This window comes from Ascaphus truei, chromosome 4 (assembly GCF_040206685.1).
Source record: "Ascaphus truei isolate aAscTru1 chromosome 4, aAscTru1.hap1, whole genome shotgun sequence".
In the NCBI taxonomy this organism is placed as follows: Eukaryota; Metazoa; Chordata; class Amphibia; order Anura; family Ascaphidae; genus Ascaphus; species Ascaphus truei.
Genome location: NC_134486.1, coordinates 249,129,121 through 249,140,989, shown reverse-complemented (window position 1 = coordinate 249,140,989; position 11,869 = coordinate 249,129,121).

Genomic DNA, 11,869 nt, shown 5'->3' with positions numbered 1-11,869 from the left:
GTAGGTCTGCAACCCCGCCTTTCCCCATTATCACCCAGCATACAGCACTTCCACTGCAGCAAGGGATTCTGGGAAATGACATGCAAATGAGCACACAGTGTCACTTTTTGCCTCAAAAACCATTTTTAACATGGTTCCCTATAGGCTTAAGCTTGCTGCATGGTCACAGCTTTGAGCACAGCCAGGGTTAAGGTGCATACCCAGAAAACCACCTTAACTACCATATTATGGTATAGCCTATCCCATAGCCTCTTTGCATACCCAGTTAAAATCAACCCCACACTGATGAGACCCATTAAGGTCGAAACAGCTGTCTGTGGGTGGTTTTCTGGGTATGCACCTTAACCCTTTATGCTTTACTGTGGAGGGCTTTTGTCACTTTTTTTTACCCACCATAAGCTTAATAATTGTGGTGATTACCTAGTCTAGTCTCAAACCTGCTTTGCCATTACAACCAACCTCACACTGATGATACCCATCAAGGTTGAAACATGTCTGTGAGTGGGTTTAATGGCTTTGCATCTCATCCCAGCCTCTGTCTAAAAAGCTGTGTTTAAAACAGCATGCATTGGCTTGAGGATTTGCTTGTGTAATACGAGCTTGAGACAAAAGGTGGCACTGAGTGCTCATTTGCATGTCATTTCCCAGAATCCCTTGCTGCATTGGAAGCGCTGTATGCTGGGCGATAATGGGGAAAGACAGGGTTGCAGACCTGTCTAAGACATGCAAATGAGCATACAGTAATATTTACAGTTGCGCTATATATATATATATATATATATATATATATATATATATATATATATATATATATATATATATATATATATATAGCCCTCAGACCCCCCCCCCCCCGGTCGCAGATCGGACCCCCTAGGGTGTACTAAGGTCTGGCTACACATGGTGGTGCATACCTGTGGGCAACAGGAGGGCCTGAGTCTCCCGCGATGGTGGGGAGTACAGAACCAGGTTTCTGGGGTTCTTGCCTTCATCTGATCTCAATGGTGCAACACCTCCATCTCTGTGAAGCCCAAGGGATATGGGGTGGAACCCTTACAGAAAATTCCCACTCAGGGACGAGAGATTCCAGTCTCAGTCTTTGTTTCTTTGTTAACAGTAGCAGCAGTTCTCTTTATTGTTCACAGCAGCACACAGCAATCCCAGCAACACGCTGGTCTCAGGTACAGGGTCTTCTCTCCCAGCTCCAGACTGTACCCCCTCAGGATGGTCTGTGGGTGTTCACTGTATCCCTGCCACCACCCCAAGCTGCGGGCGCTCAGGGTGGGGCTAGCTCTTCCCTCACCCCCTAGGCAGGGTGAGAGGCATTGGTCCACCGTAGTTCTATCAGCTCTACTCAGGGCCTGCCTGATCTCCTCCAACTGTGTCGCCCTGACAGGAATTCTCTCTCTCCAGAACAGAAACAGAACAGCCTGTCACTGACAGGAACTGGCAACTCAATAGAGACAGCCCTGCCCATCATGATGTCAGCAGACCCCTCCCCTGTGTCTCTTGCCTTCCACACAGGGTCAGGTGGCCTACCTTCACCACTCAAAGCAGGGCTTGATGTGGGGGAAACCCATGATAACTACTGGCAGCCTGCCCTTAGAAGGACTTATACCAGTAGGAGAAAAGACATATAACCCTATTTCTTACCAGGGCTACATATACATATATATATATATATCCGGGTCCCCTCTGGTGCCCCGTGCAGGGTCGCCAACAGGGGGCGGGGGGGTGTCTGCCGGTGTTGGCGTCCAGGGCCCCGTGAGTCAAAAGCTTTATGTCATTTTATTTGTCATGTTCTATGCCAATAAGCAGAGATTTCCCCAGGCACTTTCACCTCTTTAGAAATGTTCAAGGAAGTTTAGCATGAGCCTTAGGTTGGGGCAATGGTGCCGCAGATAGTGCGGAGGCGTCCGCGCGGAAGCAGGAGGGGGCATGCGTTGTGTGAGAAATAAGTTCAACTGATTTCTCAGCGGGCCAGACCGGTCACGTGAGCGGTGCGCCCAATGATGGCAAACCAGCTCCGTGACATCACTGGCACGCCCCTAGACACGCCCACGGACAGCGCACGTACCATGGCCAAAAAACACACCCGCTTCAAGCGGGTAATATCACAGCTGCGCACGCCTCCACACGGGCAAAGGCGCTATGGATCTGCCTTAAGGAAAGTGGAGGGTTGACCATTCAAAAATAAAGATTTGCATCTTTAATGTATTAAAATGGAAAGTATGTAAGATTTGCTGAGTAAAAGCTGAGTGCTGGAAATACCTGCATTAAAGCAAAAATCCATTAGGCAAGTCAGAAATGCAAGCACCCAGAAATTGAAATTTAAAGTTATGTTAAGTCACCTTTAATTAGGGTAATTGTGCATTATCCTCAGTGACTGCTCAAATAATGCTGTGAATGTAGTTGCTATGTACAGTTTCCTCCATAATTACTGTTCCCTGAGCTGGAACAATTAGTACCGAAAGATTACCTTGTGGAAGCTGCCTACAAGCCCATGCATCACCATTAAACTAGTTAACAAAATAAATGCTTTTGTTAATAAAATAGATGCTATACGAAATGGAAAATTAGGTTAATCATATACTAATCACTATTTTAATATAGCAGCAATGCTTTCAATGTTCTTTTGCTGATATTCCAATTCTTTGCATGGTAATACACGCTTGCTGTGTATGACGTCACCATGAATTATTCTGTATTTAGTTCTAGATGGAAGACGTTCTTTTCAATAGCTTGTAACGCATGGCTGGCTGCAAGCTGATGTAGAAGTACTCGAACACATTCAGGAGCCCTTCTAAAACTAAGGGGTGACTTTAAACCAAGGGCAGTATTGCAAATGGTTTAATAACGATGTTGATACTTTAGACCGCATGTAAAGAGAAAGCATATACACACAAAAAAAGGAAGTTTGATGTGTATAGGTTTATTTTCCTCTTGAATATCTAGTCCTGTTATTATATTCACTTATTTCTTAAAAAAAAACATTTGTTAAATGGACAGATGGAACTAGAAAAAGCCTTGCCAAAGTTACGTCACAGGTTTCACTTAAAGCTGCTATTTTGGTCACTCAGCTGCCCGTGAAATGACAAATTATTAGTCTTTTCATTACTATGTCAATTTTGGATTCACTGTAAGCACAGAGGTTTCCACGTGAGTTAACTTAATTTATTGTAAGCACTGAGAAGACATGACAGTGACATTGCCAGGTATCCTGCACAAAGGAAACCCCCTGCTGCAAACTACTTCCCTCAGCCTACACTTTAAAGTATCCGTACTACAGTAGAGGCAACGTTTATTCTAACATTTGCTGTAAACTAGCCGGGTTACATTCTGGGTATGTGCTGGGTATGTTCTGGGCTAGTTTGAGGCACGTTTAAGGCATTTCTGCATTGACTAACGACCCGTAGGATTAACACAGCAGGGATCCCTGGCAGTCCAATTCAGTTTGAATGGGACTGTCAGGGACCCCCGCTGTTAATCTGATAGGCCATTAATCAATGCAGAAATGCTGGGGCTAGTTTAAGGAAAGTTTAAGGCATGTATTCAGAATGTACCTGGGTGTTTCCTGGGTCTTTTGGGGAATTGCCACTGGTTTTTGTTAGAATAAGAGTTGCCTCTACTGTAGGTACAATGACATCACAAATAGGTTAATTCTGTTGCTGTTCAGGAAATTACCCGATTGTCCTGGGGTCAGAAGGCCCTGCACTCAGTCTTCGACTGAGCCACCTGTGCTGAAGCTGGGATATCCTGAAAACCTGACCTGTTGGGGGGTTGAGGACTGGACTTGAGCCCCCTGCTCTAATCTTAAGTTTAGAAGTTGTGTTCAATGTGCATTTAATAAAAAGTAGCAGTGTTTTATTAGTGCTGTTAAATATAGGACTAAAGTTCTTTAGATCTCATTTGGGAGAAGGTTTATAGAATTACAAGTGGTCCATACTGTATAGCCTTCACACTGTAGCAATTCCATAGTGTTCTCTTTTATATTGTTGTTTACAGGACATCTTTGCTTATGTACTTCCTCTTGTCTAGGCTGTATATACAGGTGAATAAGAAGTCAACAGCCTGTTTCAGTGCTTGGTAACCTGTGGCCACTTAAACCTGTTTCAACTTTTGGATTGTTTCATTTGCATAGACATCTAAAGCTAAGGCCCCGCTCCCAGAGTCAGCGCGCCCGCACTGCAGACAGGCGGGGCGCTGACAGACACAGACCGCGATATGCGGTCTGTAGGGAGCGGGAGCCGGAGCGGGAGGTGGTCGGGAGTGGGAGGTTTGAGCAGGAGGGGGGGCGTGGCTTGAGCAGAGGGACCCGCTACTCTCCCCCCCCTCCCTCCACGGCTCGGGTAAGTAAAGCAACACACACACACACACAGACAGAGGCAGGCACTCACGCACTCAGGCACACACATACACAAACACACACACAAACACAGACAGAGGCAGGCACTCACGCACTCAGGCACACACATACACACACAGACAGAGGCAGGCACTCACGCACTCAGGCACACACATATACACACACAGACACACACAGACAGGCACACACGCACTCAGACACACACACACACACAGACAGGCACTCACGCTGCTTTCACTCCACATTCCTCCCCGCTCCCCGAAGCCTCTCCTCCTCTAGAAGCCTCCCCTCCCCATTGGCTCACAGCCACACCACGTGACGCGTCAACGCTAGGGAACACCATTCTCTTGTATCCCATAGCGGCTGACGCGCCACAGCGTGTAGTAAGCTGTGCAGCCAGGGGGGACCGGCTCCGCAGGATTCCCCTGCTAGTGGGGAACTCGCGTGTGGCGGGACCGAGGCCTAACTCTCAGGCTACGCTCATTGTGCCGGCGACGTCAGGCTGCGGTCTCTGGAAAAATCAAATGGAGATGACTTCCAGCGATCGCGACCAAGACGCCGCGTTTCCTATAGGCGCACGCAACGGCGGCAATGCATGTTTTGACGCGATGTCGCCGGCACTATAAGCGCAGCCTTAATGTTCATTTATTTAAAGCTTGTATTTAAGTTTCATACTATAATTGAAGGAGCACATGCGGCCCTTATATTTAGATTGCCCATCACTGACCTATTTGCACTTAGCGGGAGCAGAATACAGAAGTGAATCAGATTTAGGTTCCTGGACAAATATGGTGAACAGAAGAAAGAAAGCTCCCTATTGTGTCGCACTAGAGAAAACACCCTGAGCTGAATTAAAATTTACTATTTATTAATGATTAATTAAAATATATTTATTGCAGCAGTAATATACAATGAACCAAATGAATAAAAACAAATTAAAAGTAAGGGAGGTGTCTGTGTGCTATTTATCAACAACGACAGTGTTAATGAAAATGGCTATTATATATTATATTGTCCCACCGTTATATAATTATACTAACTGTGGTAATAGCCAATGATAAACAATTGTAGGTCGTCAAATCACTACTCCTAGATAAGTGAGAGTGCTGATGATGGAAGAGGGCTACTGACTCTGTATCTCCATAACCAAGTTTGAATGTGAAGTATTATAGTTCAACCTCTATTTACACATATACAGTGTGACCAGACCATCAGGATCAGAAATCACTGAGCCTGTAGGTCTGTCCTGGTGAACAGTTTGACAGATATTAGCCAAATACTCGTTTGAGAGAAATAGAGGAACCTAGCCCTCTTAGACCACAATGTATGGGTCTTACACTCAAATGTACACTATGAAGGAAGTAGTTAGAGCGTTGTGCTTCCCATGACGAAGGCTCCGAAATGCTCTAACTGAAAATATAGCCCCAGACCTCTACGATTAGGCTGCGCACCTGGTAGTAGCGTCAAGCCTGCCCCTTGTTTTTATTCATTTGGTTCATTGTATATTACTGCTGCAATAAATATATTTTAATTAATCATTAATAAATAGTACATTTTAATTCAGCTCAGGGTGTTTTCTCTAGTGCGACACAATAGGGAGCTTTCTTTCTTCTGTTCACCATAGTTTACATTCCCAGTCAGCACCACCCTTGCACCCTTTATTGCAGTATAAGTTTCCTGTCATTATACAGGATATCCTTGTATCCTCCCTTCTATTGGTGTGGTGCGGGGTACACATTTGACCCTTTTCAAGGTCTTCCCCTTTTGTGTATCCTGGACAAATATGCAATACTTTTAATGAAAGTCTACAAAGAAAGTGTTAACTGTAATACCGGGTACAGAAATGAGTTGTAAAAAATGTAGTCAGTTTTTCTGTTCTATCAGCTAGGATATTTTTCTTTCCAAATGGTGTTATATACATTGCACTGATAAATGGAATGCACAACACATGATGCTCCCATATTGTTCTTAGTATTAAAAGAAGGAACTGTGATATTGATCAAAGTCACACTTTTTGAAACGCAGGTGACTAAGGCTTCTGGCCGTCTTTGAAAATCTGCTCTGCGGATGCCTGTTGTTTCATAGCCCAGGATGTTGCTATAGCTCTGGTAGAATGAGCCTTTATAGCAGTTGGTGCTGAGCTTCCTGATGCTTTATAAGCCCGTATAATAAGCTTTTTGATCCGTCTGGCTATAGCTATTATAGTTGCTGCCTTTTCCTTTTCTTGCCCTGCAAAGAGCATACGTCTCTGAATCTTCTAAAAGATTCTGTTTGGTTGATATACAGTAGCTCAAACCACATCTAAGATGTGTCAACAATCCTTCTTCCCATTCTTGGGGTCTGGACAGAAGGAAGGTACCAATACTCCTTGATTAATGTGGAAAGATTAAATAACTTTTGAAAGGAAATGAGGTATTGTTCTTGTCCTATTGAAAAATGCAAAAAAAAAAAGAGGGGTTACAATATAAGGTTACAATAAGGCCAATATAATCCATGAGGAATATTTCTTCAATGTCAACCATCTTCTGGGCCACCGACAGGAGGGGAGAGCTTGGACAACTGTCCTGGTGGCTGCGGGGGGGCTGGTCCGCGCTCTAAGTTGGGCCCAGCCGGATGTCGGGCTCAACTGAGTCCAGCTGTCAGGCCTCCGCTCTTGCCAGCTGCTGCGGCTGGCCGTTTTCCCCAGCTGGGAATCTCTCCCCCGCTGGAAGTTGGGCCCGCATGGAAGACGGACCCATCATCTGCATGCATGCATTACCGGAGGTCTGAGCCCACCCAAGGTAAATGTGTGTAGGGAGGTTTGGGATAGTGTGTGTGCGCAGGGTGGTTCGTGTGCGAGTTTTATATGGGGTGTTTGTGGGGGCGACGTGTGTTGGGTATTGTGTGTCCGTATGTTCGGTGGGGAGGGGATTGATTGAGAGAAGGGAGTTGGCGGAGAGAGGGGGAGGAGAGAAGGGAGAGTAGCGGAGGAGGGGGAGCGAGAGGGGGCAGGAGAAGGGATAGTGAGAGGGGGAGGGGGATGGCGAGTGAGAGGAGGAAGGAAAGAAGGGGGAGAGTGAGCGAGGGGAGAGTGAGAGAAGGGGTAGTGAGATAGCGAGGTGGTGTGTAAGAAGAGGCAGCTGACATTTTTTTTAATTAAAGTGGCTCAAGAGAAGTACCATAGACTCACCTGGTCTTTGGGAATGGGCAATAAGGGGCTCACCCCCCCAAAAAAAACATTGCCCCCTCATTTTCCTTACACTCTTTCCCTTGTTCTTTTTCTTCCCCCCCCCCCCCCTTCTTGTTGTATAGCATTTCTTTGTTACACTGCTGTTTCTATTTCACATATATCAGTATAATTTGATTACACAGTATATAAATGTTTTTGGCATACCCATGTGATATTCATTCGTGTTTTATTCTTTGAGTGCTGGGAACCCAGTTGATATTTTAGTATTGTAAGTTTGGAGGGTTTAGGGCGCCTCACTTGTTCCCGCTGCACCACTTGTTCCACATCGTTCAAATTTGGTTCTTTTTAGAGTGCTGCCTATTTATACTTTCTATATTAAGGATACATGGCATGATTCCACACATTTAACACAAAGCCAAACAAGATCAAAAGAAGTTCGCCGATTGGCATCGAAACCCTGATCCTATGATGCAAGTAGGAGACTCTGTGGCCATCAACACGACATTTGCTTTTACAGGGATGTTCAGCTAAACTTACAGCCCGCTTCGTGGGACCTTTCACAGGGGAGGTGATAAATCCAGTAGCAGTCCATCTTAGATTGCCAGCCCATTGGAGAGTGCATCCAGTGTCCCTCAAATTAACCAAGCATAATCCTTTTTCTACTCCAGCTCTCACTGGACCCACTACCTTTATGGTGAAGGTGCATCAGGAGTACTTAGTTCGACCAGTAACTCCAAAAGACAAGGGAATGGTCTTTGTTACCTGGTGGAAGGGATGTGCCCCGGAGGGTCAGTCGAGGGAACCGGTCACTGCCATTCATGCACCAAGAGTGTTACTTCAGTACCAAAGATGCTTACCCCATCACCCTGGTCCTCGGCCGCCCCTACAAGGGGGAATAATGTAAGATCGGTTTGTCTGTGTTTGGCCAGGATTTGTAATATAAAGAAATCCTACCCTCATTGGAGCTTATTCTGGCTAGAACAGAATAGATCCAAGAAGGATCAAAAGGTCCCCATATATATTTGCACTCAATGCTGGAACAGATAATGAAGACAACAATGGTCTACCAGATGATTTAACTGTAAATCGGTCAAATGACCCATCAGAATCGGATCATCAGAACAAAATAATATAATTTTATTACAAAAAATATATTAAAAACAACTCAGAGGTTAAAAACATATGTACAATATAAAATTCTAAGTAGTGGAGTGTATAATAGAGTAACCGTCAGTGATGTTCATTCTCAGGTAGGTGAATAAACTCAGTTAATTCTATATTGACAAAAACATTACTAGATTAGTTCCAAATCAATGATATAAAATCTTGATATTACAAGAATCTACATTGGCGTACTAGTATCCTTATAATATACTACAACATATAGTGTACAGCCAAATGTTAGACAAGTATACATAACAGCCATATAGTCCCTGTGGCTGTATAGTTAATAGTAAAGACAGTGTATGTCCATGTAGAAGCTGCAATAAGATGAACTGGGCTATAAGTACTTGTATACTCCAACAATTATAATCAAAGCAATAGCAGCCAATAGCAGACATACAATGATACAATTCAGGAAAATTCCTCTATATATAGCTACATCAGTGTAAGCCGATTCCAGAGTTTTGACACATACTGCACCGACACACTTTATTCGAGCAAATACCCGGTATGTACCTGGCAGATACCTGGAATGCGCCACTCCTAACCTCTGACAAGCCCCGTTGCATTTGCCTTCCCAGCCTGGGTTCATGCCTGGCTGATGGGCGGCTGATCTGTTAAATGATAATGATTAGGATTTAATAGGCTGCAATGCTTCGCGTGTCTACCAGATGGCATAAATTCATGAATTGTAATGCAGTTTATATATATATACTGTGCAGTATTGCAGCCAGCGGGAATAAAATGCTTCAATCCCTGCTTGGAAAATAACTCAATGTACTCGGGCAGAAAACAGTCACAAACCTCAATACACCCGGGTATACCCGAATTCGTGGGACTAGCCATGCTCGAATAAAGTGTGTCGCCAGTGTAAATACTACTAGGGTTGCCAAGTGTTGCAATAATGTAATGAGGTTGAATGCCAAAGCATGTGTCTCGTCAGTGTAGGTGTGTCCTTTCAGAGTAACCCCAAAACACACACGCCTGAGCTAATCCGGAGGGCCGCCTTTTCATCTCACCACAATTCCGGAGGAAAGTTCTAGAATGGGGCTATTCCTCCAAATCGTCTGGACATCTTGGTTCCAGAAGAACCAATCTTGTGGAACGAACCTTCTGGTGGCCCGGCGTTCAAAGGGACATTAAAGAATTTGTCAATGTGTGCTCGACGCAAGACTCCCGGAGAAAACCACCTGGACTCTTACTTCCTCTTCCCATTCCGGAAACATTTGTCTATTCATTCCATCGTGGATTCCAGGATCTCTAGAGGATCTATACAGTATCTGGTCTACTGGGAGGGTTTTTTTTTAACCCGGAGGAACGCTCCTGGGTCCCTCACCATCTTCACGCTTCCGACTCATATGGGCTTTTCATCAGTAATATCTCCCAAGCCTGTCTGGAGACGCCCGGAGGTCGCTCCTGAAGGGGGCTTATATGGCCTTACAGGTTCAGAAGTCTTTGGCATACTGTCACAGGAGACCAGAACAATTACTCCAGGTCGGTACACTAGACAGAACTGCAGACTTGAACAAAAGTGTATTTATTGGGAAAAAAAAGTTTCCACAAACCTCCAGTACATAAAACACACACACAAACTTACCCCACTGAGGTAACTGGGAGAACAACCTAAAGTCCTAGTTGCGGGGAGAAGCTGCCTCTGTCCAGAAGTTTACCCTGATACATGTTCCCAAACTTGCGCCTTGTGTCACGATGTGCTCACCACAAACAAGGCGTAACCACTGGGCCGAGGTGGGGATGGATATAAACACCACCCACAGCCGCGTGGGTGTGTCTGGTGTGTAGGTTGTTCGAGGTAGCCAGGTCTGGGTTGGAGAGGTACGGATAGTCTATATACTTGCTGGGGTCTGGGTTGGAGAGGTACGGATCTTTACAGGTACTATTAGCCGGGGTCTGGGTTGGAGAGAGGAGAATCATTGTTGTACGGATGCCAAGGTCAGGGTTAGAGAGGTGCAGATTGTCGTAGATAGCCGGGGTCAGGAGTACAGAAGAGCGGAGTGCAATACAAGCCGGTCAATGATAGAGCTGCGAACAAGAGAACAAGACTCCATGTTGTGGAGTGCTCCATGTTACTTTTTGTATTCTTCAAGAAAACAAGACAAGACTGCAAGGCTAGGAAGCAATTAACACAACAGAACATTGAATTATGATCAGCCAATTTGCCAATGGGGTAGCGAGCATACAGTAAGTAGGAGCGAGCAACCACTGAGAAGCCTGCAGAGTGGAGGTGCGTCAGCAGCGAGGGACGTCGTTGGTGAATCCGGAGCAGGAATCAGGTGGGATGAGAATTCCTGACAAGTTCTGAGGAGGAGGGACCTGTGTGCGCCGAATGCATGCTGCGTGTGCGAGCCGCGCACCCCTGACGTTGGCATGAGTACACAAGCCGGAAGAGGCATAAAGCCTGGAGGGATGAAATGTCCGGGAAGCGCAATATGTAAAAAAGAATAAAATACAATGGTGATAGTGCAATATTGTTAAGGTGAAATGAATAAACTCAAAAACAGATGCCACTGCTCTCAATATATATACTCACAAACGTGTGAGGTTATTCAGGCACATAAAGGTATCTTTTAAGGTGTTGTTGTTAGTCCCTCCGTCATCAGGAGATACAGCAGTCAATGCAGCCCCATATAGATGTACTCCCAGGAACCTTAATCAAAGATACAACTGGACATAGTGCAGACTGTATGTATAGTTTATGAAGGTAAGTAAAACAAGTTTACACTCACATAGTTTCAAATAAAGGTAAGCATTTAGATCTCAATGGATCTCTCCGGCCGGATGAATGGTATCTCAGCTCCCCCTCTCTCGTGGCGTGCTTTCCACCGGTGCGTTCCAAACACCGGAAGTGATGTCATCTGCCGCGTCCACTTCCTGGGGTTCCGGCCGTCTCAGGGATAGAGCGTCACTCTACGCGTTTCACCACATAGGTTTCATCAGGAGTGACAATCAAATGCCTGGAGCTCTGCACATACACTTCTGAGTGACGCAGCAGCAGGTGATAGAGCTGATGTGAGTGACGCAGCAGCAGGTGATAGTGCTACTATTCTACGTGAGGATTGACTGAGCAAACCTCAACTGGGTCACAGCTGCATCATATATTTGTATAAGTATCACTGTATTATTCCTAGTATATTATTGGTTATATCTGATTA